Source organism: Trachemys scripta, chromosome 2 (genome assembly GCF_013100865.1).
Source record: "Trachemys scripta elegans isolate TJP31775 chromosome 2, CAS_Tse_1.0, whole genome shotgun sequence".
Classification (NCBI taxonomy): Eukaryota; Metazoa; Chordata; order Testudines; family Emydidae; genus Trachemys; species Trachemys scripta.
Window position 1 is genome coordinate 67,441,481 of NC_048299.1, and position 17,996 is coordinate 67,459,476.

General features: G+C 38.4%; 1 protein-coding gene across 1 annotated transcript in view; it reads left to right on the forward strand.

The window, feature by feature from the left end:
* LOC117872386 (ubiquitin-conjugating enzyme E2 E2) overlaps window positions 1–17,996 on the forward strand; it is a gene marked incomplete in the record, with an annotated part of 313,901 nt that overhangs the window by 231,602 nt on the left and 64,303 nt on the right.

The window sequence follows — 17,996 nt, forward strand, 5'->3', positions numbered from 1 at the left end:
GAGGCTGCAGGGGCGGGGAGGTGCAGGGTAGGCAGGGGCATAGAGGCTGCAGGGGCAGGAGAGTGCAGGGGCAGGGCAGGTGGGGGGGTGCAGAGGCTGCAGTGCGAGGAGGATCAGGGCAGATGGGGGTCGGGGGGGTGCAGAGGCTGCAGGGCGAGGAGGAGCAGGGCAGGCCGGGGCACAGAGGCTGCAGGGGCGGGGGGGTGCAGGGGCTGCAGGGCGAGTGGGGAGCAGGGAAGCACTTAGCAACCCCCAACCAAGATCAGAGCGAGAGGGAGGAGGGGAAATGTGGGGTGCTCAGAGGAGGGGGCAGAGTTGGGCAGGGACTTTAGGGATGGGGTTGGAATGGGGGCGGGGAAGGGGCGAGGTTGGGACGGAGCTGGGGCGGGGGCGGGACCGGGGCACCATGGAGTGTCCTCTTTTTTAAATGTTTGAGTATGGTAACCCTAGGAAAACCCATTCTCTCTTGCAGAACATAACAGAGAAACTATGTGAAGAGAACCTTGTGTTTTCCTCCCACCTAGTCTTCTACGGATGGTTTTACTATGGGAAGGGTGATCTGGCCCTTGCTATTTAAAACCCCTTCATGTAATGATAGGGACATGTGTAAAAGAAACTACCCATCCAACCTCCTCACAATTATGTTTCACTACATTAGCTTCATAATGAATGATTCTTTTAAACTCAGCATTTAAAATGTACATATAAAGTTGGTCTTTTAATACTAAATAAACGGCTACAGAAATTTTTAACAAAAACTGCCTTTTAAGCTCCCAGAAGACTCCTTAGGAATCCACGTGAAGGTTAAGGGATCTTGAATTATGGTCAGGTGCTTGCTTAAATCTGTTTTGCTATTGCTCCAACAGAATGAAGTATATCTTCAAAATATCCACAAGAAAATGATAGATACACAGTATCATAGAAATTAGAGGTGGAAAAGACCTAGTCGATTACCTTGTTCACCCACTTTCCAGTACAGGACTGTTCCTTACATGATATTTTCCAGAGCTCTGTTAGTTTTAATTGTCTTCATTGGAAGTTTTTTCTGCTTATGTGAGAGTAGAATTTTAGAATATTTTTCCTAATACTTAAATCAGAAAATAGTTTAAAATAGGTCAGAATTAATTTGCAAATGCAATTGTGCATGCATTTTTTGCAAGTCTCTTGCTGAAAATTTGAGAGACGTGCAAATTGAAAGCGCAAATGCATACACATATTATGTGATTACAAATATAGGTTCACAAAAGCACACTAATTTTTGCACACTAACCTCACACCTGTTGAAGTCCATTGAAGTCAATGGGAATTTTACTAATGTATTGAACTTTTAGCTCTTAATTCTTAGGAATGTTAATTGTCCCCCCCCCATGTTTTTTAATCGCATGGTTTAATATTTATGATCCTTTGGTTAGCTATAGATTTCCCTTAAGAAATCATACTGGAGGATTTAGGAAGAGAGATAAAAATGGAAGATTAGAGAACCAATGTTTCTCTTCAGTTCCTAACTTTTAAATATTACACAGTTCTCCACCCCATTGTGTTGATTGTGTCTCAAGATAACACAAGATTATTACTAGACTTTGTCGTTCTTTTCTTATATAATAGTACACTTCCTTCTCAGTAACAATTTAAAATCTAGGGTAAATGTCTACATAATGACATTTGTCCCCATCATATTCATCATATTTCACAAGGAAATCTGCTAGTTTTGTTGGAGTACTTGTGTAGGGAGCATGTATTCATTTAAAAATGCATCTTTGGTCCTGCATAGCTATTCCTTTAGCTTTAAGTACAGCATGTGTTTATTCTGTAGGAGCTGCACTTACTTGATAGTTTTGCCTGAGGCAAAAAACAACAAAAATATGCCTTCATGCCCAGTCTGTGTCTGTGTCATGGGCCTTGGAGTCATAGCTGAAAGCGGCTGACCTTATTAAGTAAAGTTCCGGGAGGTGTTTAGTATGATTGTACCACTATAAAATAACCTTTTCCTTACTCCAGTTTTTTTCCTTTATCCTCCACATTTCTGTGTCTCAAAATAATCTATATGTTGTTATATTTGAATTTCTGTCTGTAATACGATTAAAACCAAGGACCAAATCCCATTCACTTTACTCATATGATTAGTGCAGTTGATTTCAATGAGGTTACTTGCGTGAGCAAAGTAAGAAGGGATTTAACTCCAAATCCTTTTACTGTTTTGCAAGGAAGAGAGAGATCATTGACTATAATACATATCTTATTTGAGTGTTGTATGTCACCTATAAATGATAAGTTACTTGTTTTTAGTCACTAAGCCACATTAAGCAGTTTTAAGTTCTGCCCTCAGCATGACTAGTCTCTCTCAACTGCATCTGTCTCTTCAGTATGCAGACATTACATGAAAGGAAAATTGTGCTTTACTCTATTATCTAAGAAATCACTACGCTATGAAAAATAGATTACTATTAATAAACAAAATTTTCTTCAAAAAGCTACAGTATGCATACAGTTGTGAGGAAGCGGCTGCTCTCCTCTCCAGAATGTAGAATTGGCAAGTACATTAACTTAAAAAAAGATTATTTTTGAAGGCATCAAAAACAGAGTAAATCTACAGTGTCTGTGACTAGAATACACATGCACACTGCTGTGATTCAGTGTGATCTGACAGGGGAGCCCTTTTTTTATCTTCATACATAAACTGCAATACTTAAAATATTTGTTAGAGAATAAGATGCATGCCTCATCACAAATAATTTAGGTAGCTGGTGAGCCATTGCTGATTTTGATCATACTGTCAAACAGGGACAGAGTTTTGAATATCTCTCTTCCCACCTCTCCTCTGCCATTAAAATAAAAGTGATTTTTTTCACCTATTAAAAACTGTCAGTGAATGTAGTGATTGTGAAAAGCACCAGAGTGACCATTATTAAGATTATTATGGATGCCTTTTTATTAAAAAAAATGGACCAGCATAGGCAGCAGTGGTGCATGTTTTCCCACTCTGCCCTGACTAAGCGCCTCAACCATCAGCTAGTCCATTTAGTGGTGAGAGGATAATTCATTCTCCAGCCGACTGAAACTACCAACAAGGGTGCTATTTGTGATGATATTTTTTATGGTGGGAGACATTTGTCCACTAGGAAATGGATTAAACCCACCTATTCATTTCCCAGAGACAACCAAACAGCCTTCAAATACTAATAACTTGGACTGAAACCGACCTGGGCTGGCTTTGAACCAGAGACCACAAGATGAAAGGTTCTATATCTCATTATCAGTTCCCTGCGTCTTCCTTTTCTATTTAAATGTTTCTGCTGAAGAGGAGGCTCCTTCACTCTTGGGTGAAACCCCTCTGGATTGCTAAAAGGAGCTCCTCTCCTCCATTGTCTTAGTCACCAGCTCTGTGCTCCAGCTTCTCCAGTATCCTGCATTCTGCTGCATCCCCTCCAATTCTTTGCTCCAGGGCACATCTAAGATTTGTTTTTTTATGTTGGTTTTTGTTTACAGTTTTTTAACATTTACAAAATGTAATGTAACTGCAAACATACAATGGGAATGGAAAGGATGGATGTATAACACACTATGGTTATATCCCAAATATCATACAAATATTGTGTCATTTATTCTAAAATGATCATACCATGTTGTATCAGGATTGCTATAATTTGTGTTGTCTGTTATTCTGTTTGAATGCCCAAGAATAATATACACACTCATTGCATGGTTAGCCATAAATATTAGGACAGTCAATTAATCGCAGTTAACTCACGCGATTAAAAAAAATCAATCGCGATTAAAAAAACTAATTGCAATTAATCGCACTGTCAAACAATAGACTACCAATTGAAATGTATTAAATATTTTCGGATGTTTTTCTACATTTTCAAATATATTGATTTCTACTCCAACACAGACTGCAAAGTGTACAGTGCTCACTTAATGTTATTTTTATTACAAATATTTGCACTGTAAAAATGATAAACAAAAGAAATAGTATTTTTCAGTTCTCCTCATATAAATACTGTAGTGCAATCTCCTTATCATGAAAGTGCAACTTAGAAATATAGATTTTTTTATTGTTATATAACTGCTCTGAAAAACAAAACTATGTAAAACTTTAGAGCCTACAACTCCACTCAATCCTACTTCTTGTTCAGCCAGTCACTAAAACAAACAAGTTTGTTTACATTTACGGGAGATAATGCTGCCTGCTTCTTATTTACAATGTCACCAGAAAGTGGGAACAGGCATTCACATGGCAGTTTTGTAGCCAGTGTTGCAAGGTATTTATGTACCAGATATGCTAAACATTCATATGCCCCTTCATGCTTTGACCACCATTCCAAAGGATATGCCTCCATGCTGATGATGCTCGTTAAAAAATAATGCATTAATTAAATTTGTGACTGAACTCCTTGGGGGAGAACTGTATGTCTTCGGCTTTGTTTTGCCCACATTCTGCCACATTCTAACATGTATTTAATGTTACAGCAGTCTCAGATGATGACCTAGCACATGTTGTTCATTTTAAGAACACTTTCACAGATCTGACAAAAAACAAAGAAGATACCAATGTAAGATTTCTAAAATAGCTACAGCACTCGACGCAAGGTTTAAGAATCAGAAGTTCCTTCCAAAATCTGAGAGGACTGAGGTGTGGAGTATGCTTTCAGAAGTCTTAAAAGAGCAACACTCCAATGCGGAAACTACAGAACCCGAACCACCAAAAAAAAAAAAAAAAATCAACCTTCTGCTGGTGGCATCCAACTCAGATGATGAAAATGAACATGCATCAGTCCACTCTACTTTGGATCGTTATCGAGCAGAACCCATCATCAGGCATGGACGCATGTCCTATGGAATGGTGGTTGAAGCATGAAGGGACATCTTTAGCGCATCTGGCATGTAAATATCTTGCGACGCTGGCTACAACAGCGCCATGCAAAGGCCTGTTCTTGCTTTCAGGTGACATTGTAAACAAGAAGCGGGCAGCATTATCTCCTGCAAATTGTAACCAAGTTTGTTTGTCTGAGCGACTGGCTGAAGTAGGACTGAGTGGACTTGAGGCTCTAAAGTTTTACATTGTTTTATTTTTCAATGCAGTTGTATTTTATACATAATTCTACATTTGTAAGTTCAACTTTCATGATAAAGAGATTGCACTACAGTACTTGTATGAGGTGAATTAAAAAATACAATTTATTTTGTTTTTTACAGTGCAAATATTTGTAATAAAAAATAAATATAAAGTGAGCACTATACACTCTGTATTCTGTGTTTTAATTGAAAGCAATATATTTGAAAATGTAGAAAACATCCAAAAATATTTATATAAATGGTATTCCATTATTGTTTAACAATGCGATTAATCACGATTAATTTTTTTAATCGCTTGACAGCCCTAATAAATATTAGTATAATTCTAAAGGTATTAAGTTAGTATATAAGTTATTTTTTCATCCTACATTTCAAAATGACTTGAGTTTAGTATAATACTGTGTCATCGACTTTGTCATGGTGATAACCAGTCTGCAATTCAGAGCCTTCTGCCACATAATTCCATCAGTACATTTATAAGGCTTGTGGTGTCACAAGTGACTAGGCAATTATTACAAACCATAACAAGGAGGTATCATTGTCAGCTGGACCAGAGCCTGATGGAGTAAATGAGCAGGCTTCTGAAAATGACAAAAGGAATAACATGAACTTAACTTCTTATCATGCAAAAACATTCTTGTGAATCTGCATCACAAAGTGGTATCATCAAATATAATAGGAATATTTATTAACCTACTGTTGTTGTAGCCTAACATAGGGAACATATAAAACACTGTATTTTTGTGGGTCTACAAAACATCTGGATGTTGTCAGAAGGAATTTTAATTTCTTTGTGATAGTACAGTAGATTATTTTTTAATGTTTAGAATGTTAAATACCCATCAAACTATTACAATTTTTAGGTAGGTTAAATTTGGGGCCTACAGCTATTAAAATATCTTCTACGTTTTTTAGAGGATTTTTGCTGAACTCTGAACTTATTTGACTGTCTTGTTCTAAGGTGAAGAATTCTTTACAAATCATGCTGTTTTCTACAACTTTGGAATTCTGCAAAGTTCCAAAACAGAGACTAGAGGAAGGAGGACTTGCCACTTCATGCCACACAGACTTTCATTATAAGTCTCAAATGACAAGTGAACATTCTTTTTCCCTTGTACCCATTTCACACTCATCATTCCCAGAACTACTCCAAATCCACACACTTTTGAATGAAGTAATGAACGAAAATAAGCCATTAAAGGACAGGACATGATGAATCCTGTATTCATACCCTATACACTACTGCAATAACATTTGTACAAAATATGCCTTGTGGCATATCATTTGAAAACTAAAAAGCTGGTCAATAATATCATCATGAAATATATGTAACAACGTCATATGTGAAGTTTTAAGTTCTCTCTGTGTACTGTTATTAGGACATGTTTAAGACCAGACAGCCTAGCTTAGGTAAAGGTGATAAACAGGTATGTCCTAGACAAAGGAATGTGAATTTACCTCAGTTTACATATTAGCAGTAAACAAAGCCATCAAGCTAAACCAGTGGGGGTTATCCTGAGACTGAACATGAGATAGAGAGTTAACAGGGCTCCTGCACCCCAGAGGCACACAGGATACTGCGGGAGGCCATTCTGACTTTTGGGACAAAGACAGTTCCTTTGGGAATATAAGGGACAGAGAGACTCCATCTTAATCCTTCACTTTAAGGAGACAAAGAAACCAAGTGATTTGATCTCTGTAATGAGTCCTGGTCAGGCCAGCCAGTGAAAAGCTGGAAATATGACTGGGGGCGAGAGAAACCATCTTGAACAGAGACTGTATCTTGCTAAATTAAGTTTTAGATCTTTAAATGTGTGTTTTCACTTTTATTTCCTTGTAACCATGTCTACCTTATCTCTTTTACTTGATATCCCTTAATCCGTGCTCTTTTGTTAATAACCTTGTTTTGTTTTCATTATAAATCATCAGAGCTGTTCAGTAAAGTGTGTGCTTCTAGTAAGATGACAGGTTGGAATGCGCTATTATCTCTGTAGAGGTAGCAAACCTAATACTTTTTCAGTGAGGGCCCAGTAAGAGGGACTGGCCCCTGCAGTAGGATGACTTTTGGGGCAAATTTGGTGGTGGAAGGGTACTAAGGTTAGAAAGATCTGCAAGGAGTAACCAAGCTTAGCAAAGCCAGGGTGAGACTTGTGGGCTGTTGGCAGGCTGTTGGAGTCAGGGCTCTGAAACAAAGCTACGTAGCCAGAAGACTCCCAGGGTTACAAGGTAGACATTTACTGAACTCCATACTGCATGAACCTAGGGTGACCAGACAGCAAATGTGAAAAATCGGGATGGGGGTGGGGGGTAGTAGGAGCCTATATAAGAAAAAGACCCAAAAATCAGGACTGTCCCTATAAAACTGGGACATCTGGTCACTCTACTTGAACCCCAAAAATGTCAGATGGGTCTTCTTTCAAAAGTCCTGATCTTAAACCTGAAAGGGTATGGGAGAGAAAGAAGTGTACTGAGGAAAATGCACCCTCAGTTGTGCATTCTGAATGTCCTAAATAAAATAGTTCCCCTTATCGAAAGGCAGATCAGAAAATCACTCTTCCAGTCAAGACCGTGGAATAGTCAGAATTTCAGGGAATGCTTCCAGCAGTTCCCATTGGCCTGGAGCAGCGAACTGCGGCCAGTGGGAGCCGCGATCAGCCGGACCTGCGGATGCGGCAAGCAAACAAACCGGCCCGGCCCGCCAAGGGCTTTCCCTAAACAAGCAGCGTCCCAAGTTTGGGAAATACTGGTCTATTCCCTTCACCTTTAAGCGAGTCTATTTGGAATCAGAATAATTTTAAACAATGAACAAATTTGTGCAAATTGTGATGGGTTTGGAGACATTTGGAAGTATATTTTCTTCTGTTTGCAAGCTATTTGGAGGTAATCTCAGATTTCCTTTTTCAGTGTCTGTCCACCCATGGGCTTGTCTACATAAGGAAGTGCCATTGTGTTATGATATGTTTAATATTATGTTAATTAACACATCTTGTAACAGCGTGTCATTTCTCAGTATAGGCATACCAGGTTGATGGTAAGTAAAGTGCTCTAATATGCTTATCTTTTGAGGTTAAAGGGTATCCATATTCTAACTTATTTTCCTATTGGCAGGGTGACAGGACAGCACAATCGTCAATTATAGTGCTAGTGCAAGACTATATTTATAGTGTTGTTGGGACCCAAATGTGAATACCTCCTTCTCTCCTTCCTTCCACCCTCCTCAACTAATATTTTGGGAGAGTTTTTAAAGTAGCTTTCTGTGGAGATATTAACTCTTCTAAAGCACCTCCAAAGAAAATCTCAAAATAACACACAAATAGATCATGTACATTTGAAACTAAATGAAAAGTTACACTGATTTCACTAGGGTCTCAAAAATCCCTGAATCCTTTTTAAGTGTAAGACAGGATTTTTCTGCAAGTCCCAAGACAGTGGATTTTGTAGAAGGTGATATTCCAGGGCAAATTGTACCAATAGAATATATTTTTTTAAATTGGAGTACACATCTTTGGGGGGAGGGGGGGCTAGAGGGGGAGTGATAGATATATCCCATTTTTCTTCAGAGCTGGGAAAGACCCAGGGGATTGCAGGTTATATGGGTCTATCTTGCTGTTCAACAAAGGCTACAAGATCGTTGTCAAAAATTGCTGCCCTGTATCTTGAATCTTTATTACCAAAATCAATTCACTATGATCAGACTATATTTATTTATTTAAATAGACAGATGTATGGCAGGTAACTCATTCTATGTGGTTGGGTTGCCCGAGTACTCCAGTTTAGAATCTCCTGAAGCAGTTATCAGTGAAAGTTAGATGCTGCAAAGGCCTTGGATAGGACAAAACAACTGATTTAGATATTCATATATCAAAGAAATTAAGTCACTGTACTGTAATGTGTAAAAATGCTATGGTCTTACATTGTCTAGCTAGCTATCTTGATAGGATGGTGATGCTTTTGATAATGAAATATAAATGCCTCATAATGCAATAGATGCCTTAATTAAAGTTGTATGATTTTATGACCAATAATAATAGTTGATGTTCTGTATGCAGAATTAAGGGTAGTCAAATGTCATGCTTTGGAGTTTTAACTGATTACCTGCAAGGCATAAGAATAAATTTGCTCCATTAACAACATTACACTGTTGGCTAGATGCATTTGGAAGGGGTGGGTTATCTTCCTCTGAAGCATCAGTTATGTGCCAGTGTTGCGATGGGACATCGGGTTTGATGGACCAGTAGTCTGAACCCACATGTTCTGTGTTTCTAAAGGTTGTGCACATATGCACACAGTATAGCTCTGGGCGAAAGATTCTCTACAAAAAAAATTCAATATTGTGTTGGTTTCTATGATGCTGCATAGAGAACTATGAATTTCACTTTTTTATTAAAAATCCCTTTCTTGATTATCTTATCAGTGATAGCTGGTAATATTATCACAGTTCCTGACAATATTTTGGCAGCAGCAAAACAAAATATATGATATGTTGAGAAAATCAGGAATTGGTTTGCTTGCAGTATTGGAAATGGAACAGTTAGTTATTGACATTTTATATAGCTTGGTAGCAAAATCAGCACAGCACTTGTATTTTCAGTCCCTTTAGCAGTAAAAGGATAAAGGGTTTCAGTCTAGTTTGTGTCAGGCTGGCACTTGATTTGACAGTAATCTTAGTAATGCCATAGATTAGGCGATAAAATATGCCTGATATACCTGCTAACACCATTTTCTTTGAATTCTGTTTTATAACTGCTCTTTTAAAAGATACCACTCTTCATTATGGAAAGTTATTAGTTTTAAGAATGATTTAAAAGAGTGAATGTTCTGTATTCCCAATTATGCAGATACAATGATTTTTCCCATTTGGTCTACTGGTTTCTCCTGACCTTTAGGTCAATTTATCTAAGATTAAATAAATTCATGGAGGATAGGTCCTTCAGTGGCTATTAGCCAGAATGGACAGGAACAGTGTCCCTAGCCTCTGTTTGCCAGAAGCTGGGAATGAGCAACAGGGGATGGATCCTTTGATGATTACCTGTTCTGTTCATTCCCTCTGGGGCACCTGGCACTGGCCACTGTCGGAAGACAGGGTACTGGGCTAGATGGACCTTCGGTCTGACCCAGTAGGGCCATTCTTATGGGGACTGGCAAGTAACACTGTATGAGAGAGGCAGCTAATACACACACCTGAAACAATCTGAAGCCTCCATAGCCCAGGAACTAAAAGACTGGTCTATTTCTGATGTGAGGTCTTCCAATTAGCAGTTCATTGCACTTCCACTGTAAGTACATCATAAGCACAGAGTGAAGGAAACATTAGTAACCGGTGGTGATCAGTCCTTCACTGGTAGGTTTTGTGTAGTTTTACCATATTGTTGCTAATGATGAGCAGATCTTTGCTAGTGATGAGCAGGAGTTGGAAATTATTTTTATATAAATGATCAAAGCAACGTATCAAATATATTTCAAATTCAAAGGATTCATTACATGGACACACGAAGTACAGCTCATTTTAACCTCTTTGAGCCAGCCTCCCTCTTCCCTCTCCTTCCAACCGCTTCTGTGCTGCCTCTGCTACTTCCACAGACACCAAGCGGGCAGTTCTGCCTGTATAAATGTTTTCTTCCCTAGTATAGCACTCATTGCTTCTGGCTACTCTAGATTTCCATAGTGCCTGTCCACACCAGTTTCCTTATTATTATGTTTGTAATTTTAAAACAATAAAGATTTTTGTTCCTTATTTGTTTTTAACTTAAAAAGTAGGTTTTAAAATTAGCAACCAGGGCAGGTAAGTGCAAGTTCTGTGAAATAAAAAATAATAAAAATTGAGAAATAAATTACAGTAACAGGAAGGAAAAAGGCAAAAATAGGGGCTAGCTGTGAGTTACAAAGAAATAAAAACATCCAGGGGTGCTGGGTCACAAGAGTGGAACCTACATTAGAAGGTCACAGAGATGTCTATTTATTGATTCACAGTTTGTTTATTTTATGCTTTATTCTCTATCTAGCTTCTAGCGAGGTACTATACTTAGTATAATTTACCATAGACATTAATCACAAAAGTAAAGATTTTGTCTTATTTTAAAAGAGGGTCTGATTCTCCTCTGACTTACCCTGGTATATATAAATCAGGAGTAATTCCAATGAAGCCAGGTAGTGGTACTGTAGTGTAAAACTGATGCGAGAAGGAAATCGGGCCCATAGATTCAAACTACCAAGCAGTGCATTGTTTCTAATCTTGAATAATGAAAGCCTGCTGGGTAGGTCTTTATGTAACCTTGTTCCAGTGAACAAAGTGGAGAATAGTTAATAGAATTGCCATTTTTAAATTCTCTTGTGAATACTCAGCATGCTGTGATCATATACCGAGTAATGGTGTTTACCATCAATAAATTGCTGTAGATACTATAATATAAATAAGAGTTTTATGCATTAGGACATTGTTCCCATGCCAGGGACATTCTGAGGACAGGACTACAAAGAATAAAGGCATCAAAGTAGTCTTTGAATAGACCCAGTCTATTACAGTACTAGAATATTTGTAATGATTTTATTGGGCGGGGGGGTTAGAGACAAAAAACTAAATAAAGAAACATAAATAAAGTCAACCATATTATGTTCTCTTTGTGCTTAATCTATATGTTGTTTTTATTGTGGCCAAAATCATGCATTTCTCAGCACAACATGCCATCAGCAGGAGGGAACCAATGCTTCACACTCCCATAGTAATTTTTAATGGCTTCAGTGACAGGTACTCAGAGGAAAATAATCAGAAGAAAGCAAATAAGATGCCTCAAATAAAGCCTTTTACTCACTGACTTAGTGTACTGCAGGCTTGTTGCCAAGACGAAAACAGCAGGTAGCCCCGAAGTATAAATTACATCTCAGGTTGTGGTAGTAAATATACATCTGAGAGACCCGTTGCTGAAACTAGAGAAGTCTTATAATGAGGCACTACGGTACATAATGAACACAGTTGCTCTAATAAGTATATGGATACATTATTTTGAGATGCATTAAAGGACACATTGCTATTCCTTTACCAATTTCTTTTTTTTAAACCAATCACCATTACAAACTGTTCCTGGCCAATGGAAGCTGCGGAGCCAATGCTCGGGACGGGGGCAGGGCACAGAGACCCCCTGGCCGTCCCTAGGAGCCTGAGGGACATGTCGCCGCTTCCAGGGAGCCACACAGAGCCGGGCAGGAAGCCTGCCAGCCCTGCACCAACTGGATTTTTAATGGCCCAGTCAACAGTGCTGACCGAAGCCACCAGGGTCCCTTTTTGACCAGGCATTCCGGTCGAAAACTGGACACCTGGCAACCCTACTTTACCTCATATTTCTCATGTAAAAGAGGGTTAATGAAACTTTCCTGCCTCTCGGAAAGGGTGTTGAAACACATAATTTAATTATGTTTGATCCTCAGATTAAGACACAGTGTAAATTTACAGCAATATAATGTGCTGAACCAAAGCTCTGAATCCAGCTCAAACCCCAAACTTTAAAATGTTAGATCCTAGGAAGCCACACTTTCTATCTAGGCCTGATCTCTAATTTTAAGTAGCGGGAGCAAGCCTACGAAAGTTTGTGAATTCAAATTACTTTTCCTAACTTTATTCAAAGTTCTTGGGCTTGCAAACCTGGGCTGAAAAATCTCTGCTTTCAGTCAGACTGGAAATACCCTAAGAAAAGCAACTCTTACAGAATTTTGACATGAACTTTTCAGCCCCATCCAGAACAAGGAAGTGAAATGAAAGTTCATGAAAATGAAAATAATGAGGAAATGAGGTTTTGTGAGCTTTCTGAATCTTTAACAAAAGAAAGAAAAGAAAAATATATGGGTAAGGTTTGTTTATGATTGAAGTCATTCTTATTTTACCCAACCTCGTACACCCTAATTTTATTTTATTTCTTTTCGTTACCTCAGATTTTGCTATGATTATTTTATTCATAGCAGAGGCGTTACTAACCAAAGCACCATGCCCATTGCCACGGGGGTCTCAGAGTTGGCTGCTGGTGTTCCTTTGTTTTTGTTTTGGAGCGGTTTACTCCTTTGGTTTCTGTGGCAACTGTTTATTGCACACATTTGTAAAACACCTACTGGCATCACTGTGGCATCTGGATAGGCAGCTGTGGCCTCCCTGCTGCTCCAACACCCGCTCTGCCGGTGCTTCATTCACTGTCTGAAGTTCACCAAGTGGCAGCATGGGAAAGTAGGGAAAGACAGAAACAGAGTGAACAGCTGCTAGCAATGGATGCCATATTCATGCCAATTGTCTATACTCCTCCACCTCACAGAGTGAGGGCGCACTCCACCAGAGCAAAGGCCATTTAGGTAACTTTGCTTCGGGAAGTACCTCTCATTGACATATACAAAGAAGCCACATGGCGTTCCATTCATACCTTCACAAGATACTACACTCTAGTGCACACCCCCTCATCTGATGCATCCTTTGGGTCTCTGGTCTTCAATTTCAGTACCACAAGGGTCCTCATGCCCACTTTTCTTCATGAGTACTGCTTGTCAATCACCCATAGTGGAATACACATAGGGACCAGCACTCGGAGAAGAAAGAGAGGTTACCTACCTTCTGTAATGGGAATTCTTTGAAGTGTGTGGTCTCTATCTGTATTCTACTACCTGCACTTCTTCTCCACTGCTTTGGATCATAACTCTGATTCACTGTAGAGAAGGAACTGGAGAGGCAGTTGGTCCGCCCCTCCCCTTAGTTCCTCGGTTTGGCACCTGAGGTGAGAAAGTGCACAGGAACAGACCAACGGACGCTACCAGTATAAATATTCTGGTCGCAGGTGTGTGGAGCCACACGTCTCGAAGAACTCTGATTAAGGATGGTAGGTAACCTCTCTTTTCCCTCCCTGCAGATGTGGCAGTAAGGTCAGACCCCAAAATTCGTATTTCCAATAGGATCCAGAAGACCAGGAAAGGGGAGCATAGCCTTGAACTGGCCCTCCCATCTTCCAAAACTTCCCTTACGCAGTGCACAGGTTTATGCTCCCTACCCTCACAGAACTAGGAGGAAGTGTTTGGTCCTTTGACACTTAACATATGTTTGATTAAGAAATCTAATTGAAAATAACATTATTGTGATTAATTAATTCCATTTGTCTACTTCGACCCACATGGGAGATACTTTTATTTCTTTGACCTTTTGGATTTTCATTGATTTTGACCAACATTCTGTAAAGTGAGTAGATTTATGTACAAATTTACAGCTCTGATTAAAATAAAAATCAACCATGTTTTTGTTATGTTCTCCAGATAACTCTCTTTAATAATATGTCTAGGACAATCTGTAGTAATACTGATGCAGTAATGGAACTCTCCCGTTAATTCACTGATACACCAATATAAGCAGTCTTTAAATGAAGTTAAGGTTTGGTGTTCATCAGTGCTTTGTACTGGACAAGCAGCTTTTAGTACGTCTTCTTTCTGCCTGCCTAAAATATGTTGTGAGAATTGAAAATACTCAACACATTAGCTACATTTAAAACAAAATGGATTCAATTACAGTTGTTTCTGAAGCATCTGAGGGACATATATTTCTCTTCTAAGTGGTGTGCACAGATATCACCTGCAAGTTGATGCACATAGGCTAGAGGCAACGGCAGAGAGGGAGGTATGTTCCCTATTAGGCGAGATGTGCTGGAAGATGAAATATAAAGGAGACCATTTTTAAATTATCCAGTTTTGTCCTTAATTCAGCACTTACACGTTGATGTCATTCTGGAGGTGGCATGGAACTGACTTGTTATCATCCCACCCCCAAGTTTGCCACTGAGCTGTGGAAGCGTGTCCCCAGTGGATATGACAGACAGTACACTATGAAGTGTATCATCAATTGTAAGGGAATAATGACAATACAGAGCTATCAGTAGACAAGTCATTGCTAAATCCAAATCCTATGAGGACATATGCTCACACTACACCTCATCAACCATCTATTACAAATTTCACCTGAAACAGATGTTCGAAATCTTGGAAGGGTCCATTGCCAGCTCTAGAATGGCCCTGAATTCGTCTTGTTTTGTTCATTGTTTTGTTTTATCTTGCACCACTGCTAGTATTTAAGAATCAGGGCTCAAATTTGGAGACTGAATCATTGGCATATCTGACAGATCAGTCCTTATCCCAACTACCATATTTTTATGGTTGAGGTGATTCCATCTGGAACTGCTGCAGCCATCATTATCCCCATTATTGAAACTGACTGGTTTAACATCAGTTGAGTGGAAAGCAGCATATATATGTGGTCTGGCTGTGGGTCGGTTCAGCCTTAGATGATTTAATCTCCCCTTTGCCAAACTGATGTCCATCTGTATCACTCCTTCCAAAGATAACAGTTTGAAGCACTGAGATGTTTACTTTAGTTTCATTGAGATCTTTGGTTTAGTTGCCAATAATATTAATGGAGCTGGAATATAAATCACACTGAATGTAAAATGTTTGGGCTTCACTGTATGGGGCAGATGTCCATGTAGAGAGAAGGGTAATTAAATTATCTTGCATTATAACCCTGATTTAGCTAAGGGCTTGCACATATGGGAATTTTCTCTAGAGAAACCTCATGTGTTGTCACTCTTGTTGTCAATATCATAAATGGTGACTATAATAAAAGCCTCAACAATTAGGAAAGAAGGGAAAGAAATAATACATCTATTGAACTTTAGTATTATTAATGTGCAAGAGAAGAAGGGTTATGCTGGTGCTTGCTGTTAGCTCTTTCATTGTGCACATAAATCTCTATTTTATATCGGTTGACCAAGCTTACTGTCACTGGTCATCCAAATATGCAGACATTGCAAACACAGAGTTTTGCTACCCTTGACATAATTTAAGCTGTTATTTAAAATAATTAATTATAATGTTTCCGTCCCTCTGAGTTGTAAAGATAATCTTTGAATTAATATAAATCAATGTCCATCACAGTGCTGCCAGGCTGGGTGTGCAGTGGACATAGTGAAATAGTTGAATTGATAGATGTAGCGTGTTTCAACTATTCGAATTAAGAGGTTGTTGACTTCAGATGCTAACACTGCTAAACAAATAGGCAAAACAAAATAACCAAATTAAGTTATGGAAATGTAATTATAATGGGCAGCTGGGTACAGTTTTAAGTTTTGATCCTCCAAAATCAAAAACATATGAGTTGTACTCAAAACCAAAAGAGGGCTCAGCTGTCTCATGCAAGCTAAATGGAGTCTAGTAAAAATAGGATTTTCTTTTGATGCTTACTGTATTTAACCTTTTGTCTATGTTTGACATTTATATCACTTCCATTTTATCCTGCCAGCATCAAATCAGTAGTTGCTTTTACCAATATTAGAAAATTTGTCTCTGTAGAAAATGACAAGGGATTTCCTTTGCAGATTATGGGAGGTTTTTTTCATGTAAAGTTTAGACTGCCTTTACTTCTTGCCTTTTTCATTTGAACTAATTGCCTAGTGCTTTTAAGGCTTTGCTTTCTGTGTCCCTCACATACTGTAGCAGTGCTGTGGCCCCAGCATTTGTTTAGGTTTATAAAGTGTACAATTAGCCCTTTTAATGCCTATTCAGTCACAATTAAACCTCCCCGATGGCTTATGATTGGTCTTTCCAAACGGCTGTGGAGGTGTTTTTAATTATTAATTCTCTGGTTTGTTTCTTACAGCAGTCTCAGCTGTGCTTTATTATTCAAAGGTTAATGCAAGCTGAGAACCGGGTAAATTAAATTTGTTTGGCAGCTAGCAATCTGATGTATTACAGACATTGTGAGATACAGATGGGTAGCAACTCTTTTGCTATTGTGATGCTTAAAAAGACAGATTTTATCTTTAAAGCAATTGCTAGTTTTGATAGTATGGTTGATATTATAAAATGATGGTTCCATAATATTATAGTGTCTGCAACACATTTTTGTTAAGAAAGTGTGGAGTTTAGAAATGCAAGATGCATTAGCAGATATAGAAAATTAATGTAGATATCATTACTAATGAACTGGTACACTGCACAGTAGTAAGTCACCCGGTTGTATGTGGGGAATCACGCAATCAGACATTTTAATGAAGGGAGCGGAAGGAATTTCAGGTGGAAGAGGGTTTATTAACTTTCAGTGAACAAAATGAATAGTTGAGAAGTGAACATGACATGATGTTGTGTAATAATTGTACGCCGTGGGTACATTGTGAGGTAGGGAGCATAGCCAAGAGCTTTCATCTGTTCTAGACATACAGCTATTTCACAAACCCTGCATGCTCTGGAATTCTTTATTGCAGTCATAACAAGAAAATACTGTGACACTTATTTTGAAAAATCCACTAACCCCTCTTTCCTGTAAAATATGGTAGATGCCCACATCACAGAAGTCACCATCATAACTGATCCTAATTAGAAATAATGGTTGATGTTGTTGTTGTTGTTATTGTATATAGACAGGTCACTAACTAGAGGTGTTCTGTAGGTTTTTCAAACACAAAATATTACTTGTATTAGAACCTAGCTTAGCAATGAATTAGATCTGAATATATTATTGATATTTACTGAAATCAAGTAACTAACACATCCACAGAAAAAAATAAACGTTAGGGTTGTGCTCACTGCAACTAAAATCCTGCACGTGAAAGTCCACGCTGAATAAAATGTATGGTTCTGAGGCTGAGCTTGTGTTATTTGAAAAGAGGCTACTTTGATTTATATGGAAGCTGTGTTGCAAAAAATATATTAGTTTTCAGTGTGCCTAGATGTTGATTGAATACAGGAGGGTGTTTTTCTATTTCCACATATAGAGCTATATTCTGTACATTGTAAATATATGTTAGTACTTTGCTAGTTTAAATGAGGAATTTATGTTAACATAATCCTACAATTTAACCTGCTAGTATCTCTTTCTTTTGATAAGCTTTTCAGTACATTGTAATAATTGTAGA